Source organism: Aquarana catesbeiana, linkage group LG05 (genome assembly GCF_042186555.1).
Source record: "Aquarana catesbeiana isolate 2022-GZ linkage group LG05, ASM4218655v1, whole genome shotgun sequence".
Taxonomy (NCBI): Eukaryota; Metazoa; Chordata; class Amphibia; order Anura; family Ranidae; genus Aquarana; species Aquarana catesbeiana.
Window position 1 is genome coordinate 153,769,815 of NC_133328.1, and position 23,945 is coordinate 153,793,759.

Sequence of the window (23,945 nt, forward strand, 5' to 3'; positions counted from 1 at the left end):
CCTGTATGTACGAGGATAGGTATTGTGCCAGGGGCTGAAGGAATTGATCGATATAAACTGAAAATCCACTTGTTACATGATCCATGGCTGCCACTATAGGGTGGCCAGGGAGGTGGTGAGATCTTTGTGGATTTTGGGCAGATGGTAAAAGTATGGAATTTTATAAAAGTTTTTCTTAAGGAAAGAAGCTTCTGTTTTGGAAATTATCTCATCTACAACGGCCTTTTGAATGAGTCTATTGGTTTCCAAAGAGAATTGGGAAGTAGGGTCACATGGAGGGATTATGTATGTCTTGGTATCTGATAGTAGCCTACGTGATTCCATTATGTAGTGAGCCTTGTCCTGGACCACTATACTACCACCCTTATCGGCTGGTTTAATGACAATGGACTCATTCTGGGTTAACTGTTCAAGTGCTTTATGTTCCAAGGGGTGGAGGTTAGATTTTGGATAGGTGTGTGATGGCTCAGATTTGCACATTTGTATTAGGTCAGAGTAGACTACCTGATAGAAGGTCTGAAGGTATAGGCCCTTGTTGTGTGTGGGGTTAAAAATAGATTTTGGATGTAATGTGGTATGCATGATAGGAGAGAAGTATGGCAGTGCTGAGTCAACCAGTCTAGATCTGCATAGCAACTCTCTGCATATATCTCCTCCAGATGGGCAAGTATTGGAAGGTCCGTCTCGTCCAATGAGGCAGCTTCCAATGAGGGATGTGTATGGCTACCAAGCTCTAGGGGTGGTGTATCCTTGGAAGCTTGAATGTTAAAGAACCTCTGAACCATGAGGTCCCTGACAAATTTGTTGAGGTCCTTGAACAAAGTGAAAGGGTTGGGCTGTGTGGTTGGGGCAAAGGTTAGGCCTCTACTGAGTAGGGAGACATAATGTGAGTTTAATGTGGTACGAGAAAGGTTATAGATTTTTACAGTTTCCACATTTGTCCTGTTCTTCTTTCCTCTGCCCCCCCCCTCTGTCCTCTTCTCTGTGTTTTCTTTTTGTGGGGGGCTTACTACTAAAAAATAATTGCCAAGAATCTGAGCTGGGCTTCTAGGAGTTGTGGAAATAGTGTTGGGGGGCTCAGATAGTAGGTGGATAGGGGATTGTGATACTATCAGGGGTTGCGAAGACTGGTCTTGGATACTGGTTGATCCTGATGGGGTCACATAGCTCGGTGTGTGGGTTATTCAGTGGGTCCAGTTCTAGGACAGAGACCGAAGCTATAGTTGGAATGATGTTACTAGGTGGCCCCTGGCTGGAGTTCTGACCTGCCATGTCCTTATTGGGTCTATTCCTAGAGCACCTAGGCTTGGGGGTACATGGTTCGGGCCTACTAGGTGGCAACGATGGTTGGAATGGCATAGGTGTATGACAGGTTGAGCGAGGTGGTAAGGCCCTGGGTGGGAAAGTATATCTATTGTGGGACCCGAAATTATTTCCATATGCCTGCTGGATGTGGAGGCCTTGTCCGTTTCCAACAAAAAACTTTGTTGAGGTTGTAATCCTGTAGATCCCTTCTAAATTTACCAAGTTTATTGGTGATTAGGTGATCTTCATTTCTTATTGTATTTTTCTTAAGCATACTGAACCATGTGTAGGGCAGTTGGGGGATGATTTCACAACGATCTAGACAGGATACACCATCTACACGCATTGGAGCCCTTTTTGGACACAAGGAGCCCCCAGGACTGCTGGATAACAGATGAACCCATATCTTTCTTATCTCTTGTGAGTGTTTTCATGTACTCTGTCACTTAGGGGGCGCTTCCTATGATCTTTTTCAAAGCCCCATATTGACTATTAAACTTAGCAATGAATACCACCCCTGAATTCTGAAGAGCGTATAGCTCCCTGTTCTGCACAGGTACTCCATCCATATACCTGTCTTGAGCCCCCTGGATGTGTTGTGATTGTTGCTCTTTTTCTAGGAATAGTTTTAGTTCTGCGCTAGAACAATAGAGACAATAAAAAAAAAAATGGTGCAAAATTTTTAGGGAAAAAAGTATTACAAAAGAAAAAGACACAACAATGTAACAGAAAACAAAAAGGGTTGAAGAAAGTAAAGTACTTATCAATTCTTGGTTCAGCAAAGTCCAATCAATAAGCAAGATGGTACAGTGGCTCTCAAAAGTCTTGACAGGTGTTCTTAGTTTTGATGAAAAGGAGAGCTCCAGATTGTGAATGCAGCCCCTCTTTTCTTGTCCATAAAGGGGGTGATGACCAAAATGGTCTGACCAATCTAGAGGTTTGAGGTATGGTTGATGGGATGTCACCACGTTTATGACCATGAAGCTGCTCTTCCACAGGTATGAATGAATAAGGTAAGATTATAAAAATTGGTTATATTTTTCAGAAAACTGTAGGTGAAAACTCAGTTTTTAAGACCATTTTCTTCCATCACTACTAATCATGATCTTTCTGAAGCAAATAAGTGTTTTGGAAACAAATTTATCAGCTGCATGAAAATATATGTATATAATGAATATTTAAGAGAGTGTATAGTAAAAGGTAAAAGGTAATGTAAGAAAGAAACACTAACAGACAGAGAGAAAGAGAGAGAGTACCTCATTAGGGTAAAAAATGTCTTAAAAACGCTCTCACTCAAATGCCATGTACACACGAGTGGACTTTTCGGCATCAAAGGTCCAACGGTCTTTCCGATGGACTTACGACGGACTTTTGACGGACTTCCAACGGACTTTCGAACGAACGGACTTGCCTACACATGATCACACCAAAGTCCGATGGATTCGTACGTGATGAAGTACAACCGGACTAAAATAAGGAAGTTGATAGCCAGTAGCCAATAGCTGCCCCAGTGTCGGTTTTCGTCGGACTAGCATACAGACGAGCGGATTTTTCGACCGGACTCGAGTCCATCGGAAAGATTTGAAACATGTTCCAAATCTAAAGTCCGTCTGATTTTCCTCCGAAAAAGTCAGCTGCAGGTCCAATGAAGCCCACACATGGTCGGATTGTCCGACAGATGCGTCCCGTTGGACCAGTCTGGTCAAAAAGTCTGCCCGTGTGTACACGGCATTACTCTCACCTCTCTGATTCACTGAAATCATATCAGTTTTTATCATTCTTGAACAACAAATGTATGTGGTCTCCTGCTAAAAGTTTATGTTATGCATGCATTGCCATTAACTGTGGCAGTCTTGTTTATAGCTGGATATCCTGGATTAACATAGACATCTGGTTTTGTGTATATATACTGTATATATTTGTATGTACTTTAAAGTTTCTTTTGATAAAGTTTTAAAGAAGAAAAAGAGAAAAAAAGATCTCCAATACTCGAGGTTGTACTCAACCTTTTTCCTTCTGTACAGTAGCCACAGATCTGCAGTGAAAACTTATATAGTTGGCAACTTTGCCATCAGGTACATCAAGTCTGTTGTGTTATGAGCAACCATGTATGTAGCTGACCTAGTCCTCTTTGGTGACTTGGGGAAGCCACAGGGAATAACACCTGGAATATAAAGCACGTGCCTCCCTAACAGGAGTCAAATGCAGAGATGCAAATATGAGGTTCTCACACAGCCTATGAGTGGTTCATTATATAAAGTAAATTATTACACATTTAAGACATGCTTTATTTACATATGCTTCCTTTATATATAAAGTAATACTGAAGTCTAAGTTTTACTTTCTTAAAAAAACATGTTATACTTACCTTCTCTGTGTAGTGGTTTTGCACAGAGCAGCTCCGATCCTCCTCTTCTTGGTTCCCTCGCCGGCACTCCTGGCCCCTCCTTCCTGCCGAGTGCTCCCACAGCAAGCAGCTTGCTAGCTTGCTATGGGGGCACCTGAGCCGAGTGGCTGCTCTGTGTGTATATTGAGACACAAAGCCATGGTTCATCCCTGCCCCTCTCCTTATTGGCTCACTGACTTTGATTGGCAGCAACAGAAGCCAATGATGCCGTGGCGCCGCATGGGGGGCGGGACGAGCGCCGCCAGATTACAGAGGATCGCTGTCAGAGCGAGGATCTCCTGTTTACTCGGCGGCCTCTGTTATAGGAAGTCCCGTCTCCTGGGCCTGCATTGGACCACTGTTCTGTCTATCATAAGAGCTGGTCCAGGAGTCGGGACTTTGTATTAAAGAGGCCATCGAGTAAACAGGAGATCCTCGCTGTAATCTGATGTGAGGCTGCAGATGGGCACAGATCAGGCTGCATTGATGGGCAATGGTGAGGCTGCACATGGGCATGGATCATCCTGCATTGATGGGCAATGGTAAGGCTGCAGATGGGCATGGATCAGGTTGCATTGATGGGCAATGGTGAGGCTGCACATGAGCATGGATCACCCTACATTGATGGGCAATAGTGAATCTGCAGATGGGCATGGATCGGGCTGCATTGATGTGCAACAATGAGACTGCAGATGGGCAAGGATCAGGCTGCATCGATGGGTAATATTGAGGCTGCAGATGGGCACTTACCAGGCTGCAATGGTGATGCTACAGATGGGCACTGATCAGGCTGCAATGATAGGCAATGGTGAGGCTGCATTAATGGGCACTGACTCTTATTTTGCTTCAAAGTTCTTTATTTAAAATGTAAATTTTTTTCCTGAAACTTCCCTCTTAAAATTAGGGTGCGTGTTATTTGGCTATGCGTGTTATACGCCGACAAATATATTTTGCTATGTGTTATTTTAATGTAGGCTGTCAATGCAAGGAATTCCAAGCTGAGAGTAGGTGAGATTTTGCTGTGCTGGTAGCTGAGCAAGAACAGAAACATAGGTAGACATAGGAAGGGGATGTTGCCTACTGTTAGAAGAAGCTTTCTGCATAGAGTATCTCACAAAAGTGAGTACACCCCTCACATTTTTGTAAATATTTTATTATATCTTTTCATGTGACAACACTGAAAAAATTGCACTTTTCTACAATGTAAAGTAGTGAGTGTACAGCTTGTATAACAGCATAAATTTGCTGTCCCCTCAAAATATTTCAACACACAGCCATTAATGTCTAAACCGCTGGCAACAAAAGTGAGTACACCCCTAAGTGAAAATGTACAAATTGGGCCCAAAGTGTCACTATTTTGTATGGCCACCATTATTTTCCAGCACTGTCTTAACCCTCTTGGGCATGGAGTTCACCAGAGCTTCACAGGTTGCCACTGGAGTCCTCTTCCACTCCTCCATGACGACATCATGGAGCTGTTGGATGTCAGAGACCTTGCGCTCCTCCACCTTCCGTTTGAGGAAGCCTCGCGGATGCTCAATAGGGTTTAGGTCTGGAGACATGCTTGGCCAGTCCATCACTTTTACCCTCAGCTTCGTTAGCAAGGCAGCAGTCATCTTGGAGGCGTGTTTGGGGTCTTTATCATGTTGGAATACTGCGCTGTGGCCCAGTCTCCGAAGGGATGGGATCATGCTCTGCTTCAGTATGATAGGAAAAGGGGGAAGGCAGTTTCTTGCCACCCCTTTTCCTCATGGGAGAGCGGCGGGAATGGCAGTTTCAAGTTCCCCCTGGGAGCCTGCTGCTCTCAGGGGAAACACAGGTGGCTCACATGGCTCAGAGAGGGGTACAGGTGACCTCTCATGAGTCATAGGTAAAAGCCTGGGAAAATCTGGTTTGAACTGGATGGAGTTAGGTTAGTTAGGGATATAAAAAGGGGTTCCGTAGCTAGCGGGCTCATTCGCCTCAGAAGAGGAGCTGTGGTGTTCTCTCCTCCCCCTTTTTTATTATTTTATTGTCGCGGCTGTTGTTATGTGGTAGGGTCACCTTTGTTAAAAAAAACAAAAATAAACAAAGGGGGACGAGTATTGATATGTTTCTTGTTGAATAAAGTTTTTAATTTATTAAAAGTTGAGATTTGTGTTTTGCAGCCTGAGCCGTAGTGGCTAGGTTAGCTTAAAGCTTATTTATGATATTTGAAAGTATGAGTTAATTTATTTACAAGAAACGTTTGAAACCAATAATAAACAACCGCGGCCTTTTTTATCCAAAGCTTGTCTGCTGGTTTTTATTTACTTATTAATTAAGTGTTAAACAATATTTCCCGCCTGCTGTCCCATGTCACAGTACATGTTGGCATTCATGTTTCCCTCAATGAACTTTAGCTCCCCAGTGTCAGCAGCACTCATGCAGCCCCAGACCATGACAATCCCACCACCATGCTTGACTGTAGGTAAGACACACTTGTCTTTGTATTCCACACCTGGTTGCTGCCACACACGCTTAACACCATCTGAACCAAATAAGTTTATCTTGGTCTCACCACAGGACATGGTTCCAATAATCCATGTCCTTAGTCTGCTTGTCTTCAGCAAACTGCTGCTTGCGGGCTTTCTTGTGCACCATCTTTAGAAGAGACTTCCTTCTGGGATGACAGCCAATTTGATGCAGTGTGTGGCGTATGGTCTGAGCACTGACAGGCTGACCCCCCACCCGTTCAACCTCTGCAGCAATGCTGGCAGAACTCATACGTCTATTTCTTAAAGACAACCTCTGAAAATGACGCTGAGCATGTGCACCTAACTTTTTTGGTCGACCATGGCGAGGCCTGTTCTGAGTGGAACCTGTCCTGTTAAACCGTTGTATGGTCTTGGCCAATGTGCTGCATCTCAGTTTCAGGGTCTTGGCAATCTTCTTACAGCCTAGGCCATCTTTATGTAAAGCAACAATTATTTTTTTCAGATCCTCAGAGAGTTCTTTGCCATGAGGTGCCATGTTGAACTTCCAGTGACCAGTATGAGAGTGAGAGCGATAAGATAACACCAAATTTAACACACCTGCTCCCCATTCATACTTGAGACCTTGTAACACTAATGAGTTGCATAACACTGGGGAGGGAAAATGGCTAATTGGGCCCAATTTGGACATTTTCACTTAGGGGTGTACTCACTTTTGTTGCCAGCGGTTTAGACAATAATGGCTGTGTGTTGAGTTATTTTGAGGGACAGCAAATTTACACTGTTATACAACCTGTACACTCACTACTTTATATTGTAGCAAAGTGTAATTTCTTCACATGAGTTTACATTTTATCAGGGAAAAGGTTTTTTTCCATGTAAGAAATGCTACATCTGTAGGAATACCAAAAAAATGGTCAAAAGTGCACAACATTTATATCTACTAGCAATAAAAAGGAATATCAAATTAAAGATTTCATATCATGTAGAACGGAGGGGGTAGCATATATAATGCAATGCCCGTGTTCCCTACAGTATATAGGAAAAACGAAATGACCAATGTGGAAAAGGATCCGAGAGCATATACAGAATATAAGAAATGGTTTCCCTAAGCACAGCGTTCACGTCATTTCTCACTATGCCATAATAAAAATCCCATCGGCCTTAAATTTTGGGCTATAGAAAAATATAAACCACACTGGAGGGGCAGTAATAAGGTAAGAGAACTCAGTAAAAGTGAATCCAGATGGATTTTTGAAATGTGTACTCTCTCGCCTATGGGATTAAACATAGACTTTGATCTAAATTGTTTTTTATCGAATTTTTTATAATTTTGTATGTATTTTAGCTTTGGTGCAATTTTATATAATGTGATTGGAGCAGTAGGAGCCACCAATAGAGGAAATTGTAATATTATGAGCCACCACCAGAGGGAGTTTCACTGAATCTATAGGTTAAGAGTAAGTGTCATTTTCCCGATTTTAAACATATTAATGTATTTGGACATTTGTTTTTAAATTATATAATAAATTATATAATAATTTTGTTAAGTTGTTTTTATGTATTAATAAAATTTGTATCTTGCATAATATGCTGATTATGCGGTAATGATCGCATGTGATGGCATGATGATGCATCACGCTCCTTTGTTACCATGGCAATAGGTATACCCAACTAGGTATAAATGTTCAGCAAGTATCTCACAGTGTTAACCTTGAAAAAGTCTCATGCCAGTGATGTAACGCGTAGAAGGAGCCAGTAACCCCAGTGCTGTGTGAGCAAGAAAAAAAAGCTAAGTGAGGAGAATGTCTGAATATATGCAACTGACCTTCTTAAATGTGATCTTATTGCGAGGCATGTGTGAGTGCAATTGTGTTTTATTACCCACATGTCGTTTTTAGTTTATTTATTTGCGCGATGAGGTATGTTCTTTCTTTTATTTGAGCGATATCGATCTATGAAGGATTGAAAGCAATGAAGGTATGAAAGCAATCCACCACATGTGAACAACATCAGAGACTACACACCTGATCATTTGGGTATAGTTGTCCTTTTGTGTTTTATCTTACAAATGAGTGGTATTTGACTTTTTTCCCAGCATCTCCAGAAATCTACAAGCATTTTGGAAGAACAGTAATTAATTTATATCTAGTGTGGTTTACTGGACACTTATATATGATTAGTTTATTTATTCTTTATAGGATCACATCCTTTATTGGATCACATTATTTATTTATTGGATCATTGTGCTATATTAAGGTTGATGGTAGCGCTTCATTAACTTTTTATATATTTCTTCGGTGTTGTCACATGAAAAGATATAATAAAATATTTACAAAAATGTGAGGGGCGTACTCACTTTTGTAAGATACTGTACATGTATCGAAATTTTAAATTTAAACGGTTCAGCATGACCAGAAAAATTTAGATCCATTTATGGGCACCCTGGTTGTACAGAAATTAATCTACTGATTGACTTCTGTACAACCACCCTGTTGAATAAATGCAGCTTAATTAGCACTAGTGGGAAAGTCTCCCTGCTGTTAGAACACAATAGCTCACCTGGACTAATCATGTCAGTTTTTTTTTTTCCATTCCCTGCTGGTTGAATGAAAAAAAATGGACCCATCTTTGGCCAGCTTATGTCTCTGTTGCCCAATTTGTGGTCCAAGGATTGCAAGTAGAAGGGGGGTAACTGCAAGCCCCTGGCACCCCCTTGTTAACTAAATTGTCATTAAACCCACATCTTTAAAAACTATAAGTAATAAGTATGCTGTATTACATGCTGTTCATACCCACTCGGTTACTGTGGGATATGTTTTCCGTATTGTGCAAATACAAATACAAATGGGGATTTTGCAGAGCAGTGTTGGCAGCTAGTGCACATGCTCAGTTTTCAGTGTATTTTCGATCCTAAACATTTCCTCTCCATGTAGCTACCATCCCTACCATATCTGAGCAGCCCATGTGACTATAGAGTCACGTATGCCAGCATATACACAGTGGTAAATGACAGCCCAATCCCTCCCTCCTCCTCCATGCCCACTAACCAGATAATTACAATGGGGACAGGATGTTAAATGTAAATTGATGGAGGCTTCACCTCCCTGTTATGTTCTTATTTCTTCCATAGACTAAGCCAGGCCTTAGGAGACATGTAATTTCAGTAGGAGATGTGCTCTTGCAAATAGGAAACAGATCTATAAAGAGTCTCAGGAGGAAAAGTCACTAGGAGTAGAAGCCCCTGAGGGAAGAGGCCACTGGGAGTAAAGAACACAGATTTCAAGGAGTGAATAAAAGTAAAATAAGGTGCAAATAAAAATAGATTTGTTTGTGTTAGGACAAATTGATGAGCACATATTACTAGGCCTGAATCTGCACGAATCAAAGATAAACTTGTTACAGCTTTGGCTGCTGACAGATGAAAATGACAGAACAAGACATGTGTTTCCTCTACTGATGCTATGGCAACACATTTTTGCAGTTGAGATGGTCTTTTTTATTAGGGTCACATGGAAAAGGAGGAAATGAATCATTGTAAGCAGCTGCATGGATCATATCTGGAATGGATTCAATGATGCTGGCAAAAACACAGAAATTCTGCCGGTATATCCTGATTTATGTTTTTGATATGTTCTACACACTGTGGGATTTCCTGGAACATTGTATGATCCATCGTAGGAATTTCTGGTAAATTCTGCAGAAAAAGTAAATGTAAAACCATTACCAAGACCTAGATTTTACATAAATAACGATTATAATGCCGTATATCTTACTTAGGTCATTCTTATGGAATTCTGCTTTAGGAATGAAAATAGCAAATGTGTGTTAAAAACCTAGTTTTCCCTTTTGGTAAATGCTGGTAAACCAATTCCCTTTTGGTAAATGCTGAAGAGAAAAACCACCTGATTTTTTTTTATATTTCTCAGAGACTCACTCTATTGAAAAGGTTTGAAGTCCAGTTCCTGGCCCCGCCAACCCCCTATATTTTTTATTTATTTATTTTTATACTTATCTTTTTCTGTTTTCTGCCTAGTTACGTGACCCTCCTCCTCACCACCTTGCGGCACGTAATTGTGCAGAAAGCGATGTTAAAGTGATATCATCATTGTCATTCCCTGAAATGCTGGACTGTGAGTGTAAGGAACTGTGCTGACCCACCCCCAGGCACTCCCTGTCCTGTCTTGCTCCTTGTCCCCATCTGCTGATCTCCCTGATCTGACCCTGGCCTGGCTATGATTACGATTCTGGTATTTCCTATTTGCTGTATATACTAGTTTAGATTGTTGTTCTTTGTGGGTCACTGTTTGGTTGTTGATTTGTTTTACACTGGTATTGGAGGTGTGTTTATATTTGTGTTCACTTATCTTAATAAATTACATTACTTTTTCACCTTACATATGTTTTGGTTCACTCTGTTGCAGTCCACGCAGTTCTGGTCACACCTGTTTATGACACATCTAATTAAAGGGTCATCTACAATGATATTCAATGCCATGGTTTCCACTGACCACTAAAGTAAGGAGGCATTTCTACACAGGACCACTAATGTATGGAGGTACTACAATTTCCACATTCTGTTTCTTTTATGGACATTGTTATTTGTTTCATTTCATGATTATCTTGCAGAATGACCATTTGCTTAGCGTGCTTGGATGTAGGTGCAAGCATCTTTAACTCCTTTTCTTACAATTCCCTGTGTTTCTGGACATGCCCAGGGTAGATAACTCCCTCAGCTCCCCTGTCTCACTAACCCAGATAAGCCACGCCTAATGAGGCAGAGGTCGCTGGGCAAGTGATCCTCAGCCAGGTGGGTGGCCCTCCACTGTCAGGACCAGCATGCTGGCAGCCAGGCCAGCGCCTAATAGAACGCAGCTTCTCCTAAGGATCTTGCCACCATTGGGAGCTCATCCCCGAATGTTTCTTCTAACGGTTCATCTGTGTAACAGAGTTAACCCAGACTTCACTGTGCGGGAAGAGTCTATAGCTGTGTTCCAAATTGTTTTATCAAAGTAGTGATTCTCAGTTTGACTCTCTGTTATTATAGAGTCTTATAGAGACTATGCTGTGCAGCCACATTACCCTGAATGAATCATAGAGACATCACTGTGAAAAGTCCATGTTTGTGCAGCTTTTATATGTTTGTGCTGCTTTCATATGTTTGTGCTGCTTTCATTACTATGGAGTGTATGCATTATTTTTGCCATCATGAATCTGTTTTGCATTATTGCTTCTAACTTGAACATATTTAGTAAACTGAAATGTACAGGTACTCTCTGTCTGATCATTCAGTTGATTACCCATTCTTTTAAAATTATTTTTGTCAAATAGATCAAGGAAGTATTGTGTCAAATACTCTAGATATGCCATATTCTTTATTTATTGTTTATTTAAAGAAAACTTTCTACAACCATCATGTCACTGTCATGTGAGCTGTAAATATTATCATTTTTAGCAGAGATTCCCTGAAATTTTAAAATTATTTCAAGGTTTTTTCTGGGGCTATAGAATTTGAGAAAGACTGGTTTAGACACTAGAATATATTAAATAACCACCAAACAAAAATGTAAAAATTTTAAAAGAGACATCATTGCAGACAGCAGGACCCTTACACGTGGCACATGTATATATGCTACACTTTTTTTTATCACAACACATGTATTTCTCAAATTGACTTGTGAAGTGGTTGTAAAGGCACAAGGTTTTTTTTTTACCTTCATAAATTTTATACATGAAAAACACCTTCTGTGTGGCTTTTGGCAGCAGCAGGAGCCATTGACTCCTGCTGCTGTCAATCACAGCCAGTGAGACAATCAGGAGACGGAGGGGGCCGAGTTGCGGCTCCATGTGTGAATGGAGTGCACCTGCCCCCACAGTAAGCTGCTTGCTGTGGGGGCACCCGGCAGGAGGAAGGGGCCAGGTGCGCCAGCATGGGACCCGAGAGAAGGAGGATCGGGGCTGTTGTGTGCAAAACTGCTGCACAGAGCAGGTAAGTATAACATGTTTGTTATTTTATAAGAAAAAGAAAACCAAGATTTTAATATAGCTTTAAATCCAAAAATGCCATCACAGGGGGGTGCTGGAAAATTCTCTTTTAAAATAAATGTTTTATAGAAAAAATTCTTTACACGTGGGGACTCTTATGCCGCGTACACACGGTCAGATTTTCCAACAGGAAATGTACGATGGGAGCTTGTTGTCAGAAATTCTGACCGTGTGTAGGCTCCATCAGACATTTTCCGCCTGAATTTCCGACAAACAAAATTTGAGATCTGGATCTCAAATTTTCCGACAACAAAGTTCGTTGTCGTAAATTCCGATCGTGTGTACAAAATTCACAAAAGTTCCATGCATGCTCGGAATCAAGCAGAAGAGCCTCACTGGCTATTGAACTTCATTTTTCTCGGCTCGTCGTACGTGTTGTACGTCACCACGTTCTTGACGTTCGGAATTTCTGACCAACTTTGTGTGACCGTGTGTATGCAAGACAAGTTTGAGCCATCATCCGTTGGAAAAAAAACATGAATTTTGTTGTCAGACTGTGAGATTGTGTGTACGCATCATTACTGTGTTAGTACATCTGCATTAGGGTCAGTGAGGCATTTTTTTTTTCTTTACACTTTTCATGTTTAAAGAAGTTTACAAGCATCAGGGTTTCTATTTTTGAGGAAGGTGAAAAATAGATTTGAGCTTAAGAAAAAGAAAAAACTAAAAACATCTGATATAAAGCTTTCCTCTGTGTTTAGCAATATGTTTTTGATGGGCAAGTCTCAGATTTCTAGAGACTGTTCTCACATAACTGTACTCTGCTGGGATTCTTTCCACGCCTATGTTTGTACTGGTTTTCATTTACTGGATGATGCATCCTAGATTACGCCACCCCAGAAATCTTGCAAATATGTCAACAAATGAAATCCATATGCTTTATCAATTAACATGATCATCTTCTTAGGGTTATTACCTTATGGTATATTCATGTTTCACTTGCTTATCTTCTATATGTGAGCTGTATGACAAATCATATTCATGGGATTTGCGATAAGACAATATTTAGCAAAAGTTCAAATGATTTGTATAATAGGAAATTATTGACAAGAAATTATACTTTTCACTATATAGCCAGATAAAAGACCAACACAGTATCCTTAAAAGTAGTTTCACAAAAAAGGTAAAAAGATTAAATTAATATCTCAGATATACAGTGCCTAGAAAAAGTATTCATACCCCTTGAAGTTTTCCACATTTTGTCATGTTACAGCCAAAAATGTAAATGTAATTTATTGGGATTTTATGTGATAGACCAACACAAAGTGGCACATAATTGTGAAGTAGAAGGAAAATGTTAAATGGTTTTCTAAACTTTTTACAAATAAATATGTGAAAAGTGTGGTGTGCATTTGTATTCAGGGACAGGGAAGCTGGGCAGAGTGTGTAGGAAGCTGGATGGAGCCAAATACTGGGCAATCTTAGAAGAAAACCTGTTAAAGTCTGCAAAAGACTTGAGACTGGGGCGGAGGTTCACCTTCTAGCAGGACAACAGCCATAAACATAAAGCCAGAGCTAAAATTGAATAGTTTAGATCAAAGCATATTCATATGTTAGAATGACCCAAAGTCTAGACCTAAATCCAATTGAGAATCTGTGGCAAGACTTGAAAATTGCTGTTCACAGATGCCCTCCATCCAATCTGGCAGAGCTTGAGCTATTTTGCAAAGAAGAATGGGCAAAAATGTCACTCTTTAGATGTGCAAAGCTGGTAGAGACATCCCCAAAAAGACTTGTAGCTGTCATTGCAGTGAAAGGTGGTTCTACAAAGTATTGATTGAATACAAATGCACGCCACACTTTTCAGATATTTATTTGTAAATCATTTTGAAAAATATTTATCCTTTTCCTTCCACTTCACAATTATGTGCCACTTTGGTTGGTCTATCGCATAAAATCCCAAAAAATACATTTATGTTTTTGGTTGTAACATGACAAAATGTGGAAAATTTCAAGGGGTATGAGTACTTTTTCAGGGCACTGTATGTAGGGTGATACGCTCTGATTCTTCTCAACTAGTTTCCAATGAAACAAAGTTTTCTCTTCAAGAGTCATCATGATCATTGCAAGGGTTTCCCTCCATCTTGTGTCCTTGTGTATGCTGTTAAAAGTCAGCTTTTTAGTAAAATCTTTAATTAAACGAGTATGGGGATCTGTGAGACAAGTTTTAAGTCATACCACATCCCAAAGTATCGTAGTGAAAGCTTTCGTTTTCAAAGCACAACAATAGTGTCTCCTGCTGCTCTTGCACCCAACATACTGTACAGATCCAGTTAGTTTTCTGTGTGAGATCATAAAGACATGTACCTTTATTGAACAGTGTACAAACAAACATTAGAGAATGACAGAAGTATAACAAAGAACATTGTATCATCCAGGATTGTCAGTCTGCAAATGCAATTGCCATTTTTTCTATGTTTCCTGTTACTAACATATTACTCCAGCTGCCAGACAAATATCTTAATTTTAATGTTATCGACATCAGTACCCAATGCTATTCCTTCTAAACGTGCTTATTGGAGCTTGTTACCCCAGTAGAGGGCATTGATACCCAGGAGAGGAAGGTTCTTTTATCCTGACTGCCTGGCACCCAGGTGACTCCTGATATGGCCTACGTTGTAGCACAGGCTGCACAAGCAGACAACCTCTATAACGATCACATTTAAAAGTAACCTTTTTTTAAAACTGTAAGGCCTCCAATTTTAAACCTTCAATGAAATGCAGTCACCGCCTGCCGATGATAAAACGTGGGGTGATACTGCGCTATGGTCAGATATTTATATTAGTGGTATGTGTGTAGCTGCTGCCTCCACTGTGACTGGCTACCAGAGTAGGGTCAAAGAATGAATGGGGTGTTTAAAAAGTGGATGTGATGCTGCTTTATATAATACATGCCTTATTACAAAACCGTACACAAAAACATAATCAAATAAAGTTGATTAACACATTAAGTGAATGGTGACTTCAAACAGGAGTGATGAGTGTAAATTAGCTTATGAAAGTGACTAGTGCTCCAGTAGTAAGAGATTGAAGTGTTTAAAGTAATATATAAAGTGACAATGGTTAAAAAGTTCTTATTGCTCTGCAAATCAATCAGGAAATCATATGTCCATAGTATAAATCCTTAATACAGTGCTGCTGTGAAAACACTGTTCCTGGCATTGCAACACTCACCAGAAATCTCTCCCCTCAAGGGGGCAACCAGTATTCACAGCACCACCTGGCTCTATACGAATATCCTGGTTCAACCCAAACGTGTCTCTCCTTCTCCTTATTTCCACTGCCCCAGCAGTCTCATGCACATATGGGAATATCAAAGAACATTCTCCATAGTGTAATTCCGTAATCAAAAATGTATTAGGTGTAGCCATGGTGTTGCAGCTAATAACAACCAAGCCGCCAAATCACCCCACTGCCAGACTGCATACATCCTTTCCAGAGACAATGAACAGTCTTTTGCAAGCTTTGTTTTTGTTGTTTTATTGGGGGGTACAACTAGGTTAGGGATAGGAATATGAGATGCCAATAGGATAAGTATTATGCCATCATATTTAAGGATTTGAGTACACTTTGTATAAAGTTAGGGCCAGAAGATAGTATGTGAATATAGTATTTAGTATTATTTTCCTCCTGCATCTCCATGCAGACTGTTGCTCCTCCTGCGGCTCAAATCCCACAGACTATTGCATTTAAGAGTTCTCTAACCATCTGACCATGTGGTAGCATCACTAATGATTGTGCAAAAGCAAGGTTCTTAGATCTCTTTCACCTCCTGCACATAACTTGTTTCCTCCTGTACACTCGGTTCCTCCTGCACAAACTTGTAGTTACTGTATTGAGATATGACACATCCTCTTCTACTGAATAGTAGGGGCCCACTCTGAATAAGCCTCCCTCCTATGGCTCTTGTTGCTCGCTGCCACTAGACCAGAGCCCTGCAGAACCTCTCCCCAGAGGCCCAGTGGGTTGAAAGCATATCTTGTAGGAAATATGGACTACTGTTCCCAGCCAGCCTAACTTGCAAATCATTAGCCCGCAGGCTACATCGGCTTGACACAGATCCCCACAGTCTCTTTTCTGATCCAGGACTCCCCATCATTCACAGTGTGTATTGCTGAAGACTCCACTAGTGACCGTGTACTAGCAGCGTTCCCTTCACAGACTCTTTGGCACTTCCAGCCCCTTGGCACTTCCAGCCCTTGGCACCTCCAGCCCCACTGTGGTAACACTCACTGAACTTCCAATAGCCCTGAGTCCTTGATGAGGAACTTTAAATGGACCATGCAGTTTCACCTGCCCTTCTGCTCCAGGAGTTCCCTGCCATCCGACCTTGTGGTGGCAGAGACATTGCCAATGAACGTGTAGAGGCAATGTTCTCTTCACAACTCTCCCCGGGCCTCTCCTGCGATCGGCGCACCCCCCCAGATGGGAATGGCCTCCTGCGACTGACTAACATGCCATTCCTCACTTCACCCAGCCAACTCTGCCCCCTGTGGAGAATCACCTCAGCTTATATATGAGATCCGCTCCCTGCCAATCTCGATGGGGAATGGTCAGGGCTCACACACAAGCTGCCTGCCACTCCAGTTCTAGGCCCAGCCCCTTTTGCAAAACCTTCTCTCTGGAAACAGGGGAGGTGCCTCAGAGCTAGAGCACAGGTGGTAACGTCCACAGCTACTCTGACCACTTCTAGCCCCCAGATCAAAACACACAGGCCTAGCATGCAGCAAAGGCCTGCCTAAATTTGCCTGTGCTGGATAACCTAGCAAAATACCTTACTAGCACCTACCTATTGGTAGAGGGTGCTAATATATATATATATATATATATAAATATATATATATATATATATATATATATATATATATACACTCTGCATTCAGTGTAGACTATATATACACAGTTACACAGTTCAGGCAGTCTTGTATGTGTATATATATATATATATATATATATATATATATACACACTGAGCAAAATTATAAAGATGCTGATTAGACAGCATGATTATTGCACAGGTATGCCTTAGGCTGGCTTCAATAAAAGGCCACTCTAAAACGTGCAGTTTTATCACACAGCACAATGTCACAGATGTAGCAAGTTTTGAGGGAGCGTGCAAATGGCATGCTGACTGCAGGAATGTCCACCAGAGCTGTTGCCCTTGAATTGAATGTTCATTTCTCTACCATAAACAGTCTCCAAAGGCGTTTCAGAGAATTTGGCAGTTCATGCAACCGGCCTCACAACCGCAGACCACATGTAACCACACCAGCCCAGGACCTCCACATCCAGCATCTTTACCTCCAAGATCGTCTGAGACCAGCCACCCAAACAGCTGCTGCAACAATTGGTTTGCATAACCAAAGAATTTCTGCACAAACTGTCAGAAACCATCTCAGGGAAGCTCATCTGAATGTTCATCATCCTCATCGGGGTCTCAACCTGACTGCAGTTCGTTGTAACCGACTTGAGTGGGCAAATGCTCACAATGGCGACTGGCATTTTGGAGAGGTGTTCTCTCACAGATGAATCCCAGTTTTCACTGTACATTGCAGATGGCAGACAGCGTGTAGGCCTTGTGTGGGTGAGCGGTTTGCTGATGTCAACATTATGGATCGAGTGGCCCATGGTGGTTGTGAGTTATGGTATGGGCAGGCGTATGCTATGGACAGCGAACACAGGTGCATTTTATTGATGGCATTTTGAATGCACAGAGATACCGTGACGAGATCCTGAGGCTCATTGTTGTGCCATTCATCCATGACCATCACCCCATGTTGCAGCATGATAATGCATAGCCCCATGTTGCAAGGATCTGTACACAATTCCTGGAAGCTGAAAACATCCCAGTTCTTGCATGGCCAGCATACTCATTGGACATATAAATAAATAATGATGCTCTAAAGTGTGCTAAACGTGCCCTTAACACGGCACAGAGAAATATGGTACATATACAAATAAGTACAGGGGTGTATACCACACTACATAATATATAGCATAAAACTAATACGCATAATGTGCACGAGCGAACAATAAAATTTGCATATAAATTATAATAATAATGATATTATCAATAAATACTTTTGCTTCAAATATAATTCATAAGGTACATCTGGGATGTACCAGAAGTCTTGGAATGGAGGACTGGGTGAGAAGCTGAGTTCCTAACACTGAGGTGGGGGATGAGGAGCCTGGCGCAGTATTTGATTGTCTCTACTGTGAAAGTTTGATGGGCCATGTTTTGATAGATTAATTATGTTGGGTTGAAAACCCCAGAGGAAGGAAGTGGAGAGAGAAGATCTGAGACCACATGCCCTGTTCATGGCAAAGCTGCTACCCTGTTTCCCTGAAAATAAGACCTAGCGTGATTGTCGGTGATGGCTGCAATATAAGCCCTACTCCCCAAATAAGCCCTAGTTAAAGTCCTTGTAGGTCTTATTTTCAGGGTAGGGCTTATTTTCGGGGAAACAGGGTAGGGCTTATTTGGGGGGTAGGGCTTATATTGCAGCCATCACTGACAATCACGCTAGGTCTTATTTTCGGGGAAACAGGGTACTAAATATCCTGAAAGTTTGGAAGGATCTAAAACGAAAAGGGGAGGGGCCAGGATGGAGTGTTAGGCAGCAGCAGCTGTCGGTGTTGGGACGGATGCTATATCCTCACTGCTTTATCCAACTATATGCTTGTCCAGAGTGGTGCACTGATGCACCCTTAAAATGTGAGTACCCCTTTGGGGGAGAATTTTTTGTCTGACCTTGGAATAAATATTTTAAATGATATTACACTATATGGTCCCCTTTTTTCATATTTTTTATATTCCCGTGCTGGAGCCTGTGATTCTGTGATCCACATAGAGACCTGGGTGGCTCAAAAGCGTTTCCTGACTTTGTCTAGTGACTTAGTCACATTCTCTAAGGTGAGCGCATTACCTTGGGGGGGTCACTTATGTTGCACCATCACATGACCTGTGGCACGTGAATTTTTCAGCACGTTTGAATATATCACCATTGAAGATCACATGTCAATACTTTCTTGAAGGACTTTTTATATATTTAGTTCAAGATGGACTAGTATGCATATTTAGTGTGGAGCACTTAGCACTTTTGTTTGGCACATGTCACTTCTCTGCATTTATTTGTACTTATGAATTATATTTGAAGCAAAAGTGTTTATTGATAATATTATTATTATTATTATTATTTATATGCAAATTGTATTGTTCACTTGTGCACATTATGCTTATTAGTTTTATGCGATATATTATGTAGTGTGGTATACACCTCTGTACTTATTTGTATATGTACCATATCTCTCTGTGCCGTGTTAAGGGCACGTTTAGCACACTTTAGCGCATCATTATTTATTTATTTGTTTTTTACTCGCAGTACAAGACGTGGTTCATGCATGCGGCTGTGTAGTGCTTATTTTTAGCACTAGGTTCATTGTGGTTCGTAGGATTTCTTTTCTTTTATACTCACTGGACATGTCACCCATTGAGCATGTTTGGGATGCTCTGGATCGGCGTATACGACAGCGTGTTCCAGTTCCTGCCAATATTCAGCAACTTTGCAGATCCCTTGAAGAGGAATGGACCAACATTCCACAGGCCACAATTAACAACCTGATCAACTCTATGCAAAGGAGATGTGCTGCACTGCATGAGGCAAATGGTGGTCACACCAGATACTGACTGGTTTTCGCCCCCACCCCCCGGTCCCCCCCAATACAGTAAAACTGCACATTTTAGCATGGCCTTTTATTGTGGCCAGCCTAGGGGCACACCTGTGCAATAATCATGCTGTCTAATCAGCATCTTGATATGCCACACCTGTGAGGTGAATGGATTATCTTGGCAAAGGAGAAGTGCTCACTAACACAGATTTAGACAGATTTGTGAACAATATTTGAGAGTAGGGATGAGCCGAACACCCCCCGGTTCGGTTCGCACCAGAACCCGCGAACGGACCGAAAGTTCGCACGAACGTTAGAACCCCATTGACGTCTATGGGACTCGAACGTTCGAAATCAAAAGTGCTCATTTTAAAGGCTAATTTGCATGGTATTGTCCTAAAAAGGGTTTGGGGACCCGGGTCCTACCCCAGGGGACATGTATCAATGCAAAAAAAACTTTTAAAAACGGCCGTTTTTTCGGGAGCAGTGATTTTAATGATGCTTAAAGTAAAAAAAAAAAAGTGAAATATTCCTTTAAATATCGTACCTGGGGGGTGTCTATAGTATGCCTGTAAAGTGACGCATGTTTCCCATGTTTAGAACAGTCCCTGCACCAAATGTCATTTTTAAAGGAAAAAATCTCATTTAAAACTGCTTGCGGGTTTAATGTCATGTCGGGTCATGGCAATATGGATGAAAATCAGTGAGACAAACGGCATGGGTACCCCCCAGTCCATTACCAGGCCCTTTGGGTCTTGTATGGATATTAAGGGGAACCCCGCACCCAAATTAAAATAAGGAAAGGTGTGGGGCCACCAGGCCCTATATACTCTGAACAGCAGTATACAGGCGGTGCAAACAAGACAGGGACTGTAGGTTTGTTGTTAAGTAGAATCTGTTTGTAATTTTGAACATTTTTAACGTGTTTAGCTCCAGCCAAAAAATCTTTTCTAAGCTTTTTGGAAAACATAGGGAAGGGTTATCACCCCTGTGACATTTGTTTTGCTGTCTTTCCTCCTCTTCAGAAGATTTCACCTCACTTTTTTGTCCCAATGAAAAATGTTTTTTGAAAATTTGGGTTTTTTTGTGGAACAAGGATTGGAAAGCATCAGTGGAAAGGAGAAATTGTTTTCCCATATTAACTCTTACAGGAGAGAATTTCCCTTCCTAGGGGTAGATTTCATCTCACTTCCTGTTGTCTCCTTCCGTTTGCAAGTAGGAGTCGTTTGTAAGTTAGATGTTTGAAAGTAGGGTCCTGCCCTATATACTCAGCAGAAATTTGGGCCTTAGGTGTTGCTGTGGCCACAACACTGTAAGCCCTCACAGGGCCCTGCTGTGAAATATTAGATCAAGAATTGTAATTACATGCCCCTGTTGAACAGGAGCTGAAAAATTAGGCCTTAGGCACTGGTGCTGGTGCCACAACACTGCAACCCCTCACAGACACTCTAGTTGGAACGCAGGAACGAGCCCTGCTGCAAATTATTGCTTCAAAAATTGTAATTACACGCCCCTGTTAGACAGGGGCAGAAAAATTGGGCCTTAGGCACTGGTGCTGGTGCCACAACACTGCAACCCCTCACAGACACTCTAGTTGGAACGCAGGAACGAGCCCTGCTGCAAAGTATTGCATCAAAAATTGTAATTACACGCCCCTGTTAGACAGGGGCAGAAAAATTGGGCCTTAGGCACTGGTGCTGGTGCCACAACACTGCAACCCCTCACAGACACTCTAATTGGAACGCAGGAACGAGCCCTGCTGCAAAGTATTGCATCAAAAATTGTAATTACACGCCCCTGTTAGACAGGGGCAGAAAAATTGGGCCTTAGGCACTGGTGCTGGTGCCACAACACTGCAACCCCTCACAGACACTCTAGTTGGAACGCAGGAACGAGCCCTGCTGCAAAGTATTGCATCAAAAATTGTAATTACACGCCCCTGTTAGACAGGGGCAGAAAAATTGGGCCTTAGGCACTGGTGCTGGTGCCACAACACTGCAACCCCTCACAGACACTCTAGTTGGAACGCAGGAACGAGCCCTGCTGCAAATTATTGCTTCAAAAATTGTAATTACACGCCCCTGTTAGACAGGGGCAGAAAAATTGGGCCTTAGGCACTGGTGCTGGTGCCACAACACTGCAACCCCTCACAGACACTCTAGTTGGAACGCAGGAACGAGCCCTGCTGCAAAGTATTGCATCAAAAATTGTAATTACACGCCCCTGTTAGACAGGGGCAGAAAAATTGGGCCTTAGGCACTGGTGCTGGTGCCACAACACTGCAACCCCTCACAGACACTCTAATTGGAACGCAGGAACGAGCCCTGCTGCAAAGTATTGCATCAAGAATTGTAATTACATGCCCCTGTTGAACAGGAGCTGAAAAATTAGGCCTTAGGCACTGGTGCTGGTGCCACAACACTGCAACCCCTCACAGACACTCTAGTTGGAACGCAGGAACGAGCCCTGCTGCAAATTATTGCTTCAAAAATTGTAATTACACGCCCCTGTTAGACAGGGGCAGAAAAATTGGGCCTTAGGCACTGGTGCTGGTGCCACAACACTGCAACCCCTCACAGACACTCTAGTTGGAACGCAGGAACGAGCCCTGCTGCAAAGTATTGCATCAAAAATTGTAATTACACGCCCCTGTTAGACAGGGGCAGAAAAATTGGGCCTTAGGCACTGGTGCTGGTGCCACAACACTGCAACCCCTCACAGACACTCTAATTGGAACGCAGGAACGAGCCCTGCTGCAAAGTATTGCATCAAAAATTGTAATTACACGCCCCTGTTAGACAGGGGCAGAAAAATTGGGCCTTAGGCACTGGTGCTGGTGCCACAACACTGCAACCCCTCACAGACACTCTAGTTGGAACGCAGGAACGAGCCCTGCTGCAAAGTATTGCATCAAAAATTGTAATTACACGCCCCTGTTAGACAGGGGCAGAAAAATTGGGCCTTAGGCACTGGTGCTGGTGCCACAACACTGCAACCCCTCACAGACACTCTAGTTGGAACGCAGGAACGAGCCCTGCTGCAAAGTATTGCATCAAAAATTGTAATTACACGCCCCTGTTAGACAGGGGCAGAAAAATTGGGCCCTAGGCACTGGTGCTGGTGCCACAACACTGCAACCCCTCACAGACACTCTAGTTGGAATGCAGGAACGAGCCCTGCTGCAAAGTATTACATCAAAAATTGTAATTACACGCCCCTGTTAAACAGGGGCTGAAAAATTGTGCCTTAGGCACTGGTGGTGGCGCCCAGAACCAAAAATGTTCTTACAAGCTATCAGCGTGATGATTGAGGAGGAAGAGGATAATTACTCAGGGATAGTCACTCAGCATCAGCATAGGCAGTCTTTGAAGGGATCTGAGATTTCAAAAAAAATTATTCGGTTACATCAGCATCAGGTGCTTGGTAGCTGGTGGTGATCCAAGACTCATTCATTTTTATGAAGGTCAGCCGATCGACCGAGTCGGTGGACAGACGCACCCTGTGATCGGTTACCACGCCTCCAGCAGCACTGAATGTGCGTTCCGAAAGAACGCTGGATGCAGGACAGGCCAGTAGCTCAATTGCATACTGTGCAAGCTCTGGCCAGTGATCCATCCTCAAGACCCAGTAACCCAGAGGATTTTCGGTGGGAAAGGTGTCCAAGTCTGATCTTGCCCCTAGGTATTCCTGCACCATGTAAAACAGACGCTGGCGATGGTTGCTGGAACCGATCATACCTTGGGGCTGCGGACCAAAAAATTGTCTGAACGCATCGGTCAGACGGCCACCTTCTCCACCGCTCCTTCTTTGACTGACCGAAGCCTCAGCAACACGTTGTCCAGAAACAGGAGTTTGTAACCTCCCAGTCTCTGGGAACGCGTTGCACAGACCTTTCTGCAAGGCCTCCCGAAGATGTTTCATCCTCTGCTCCCTCTGCGATGGCAAGATAAGGTCCGCAACCTTACCCTTGTAACGTGGATCAAGGAGGGTTGCCAGCCAGTATTGGTCCTTCTCCTTGATACCACGAATACGAGGATCCTTACGCAGGCTTTGCAGGATCAGGGAGGCCATGCAGCGTAGGTTTG